We start from the raw sequence: 220 nt of genomic DNA, 5'->3' as shown, positions 1-220 counted from the left end.
GACGCAGTGATGTGGTTTCACTAGCTCCAGGTGAAGGTATGATGTATTGATATAGACTTGTTGAGATAGAACAACTGGTGATAGTTTTGCTTATGATTCTGAGTTTGATTCGTGGAAGAGTCAGCGAGTTAGGAAACACGTGAAACATGAATTAGATTTAGCACTCCCTTATGACAGTTGCCTATTCATGGATTAGCGAGAACCTAGGATGGATAATTGG

This window comes from Arachis ipaensis, chromosome B03 (assembly GCF_000816755.2).
Source record: "Arachis ipaensis cultivar K30076 chromosome B03, Araip1.1, whole genome shotgun sequence".
In the NCBI taxonomy this organism is placed as follows: domain Eukaryota; kingdom Viridiplantae; phylum Streptophyta; class Magnoliopsida; order Fabales; family Fabaceae; genus Arachis; species Arachis ipaensis.
This window is presented reverse-complemented; position numbering follows the sequence as displayed.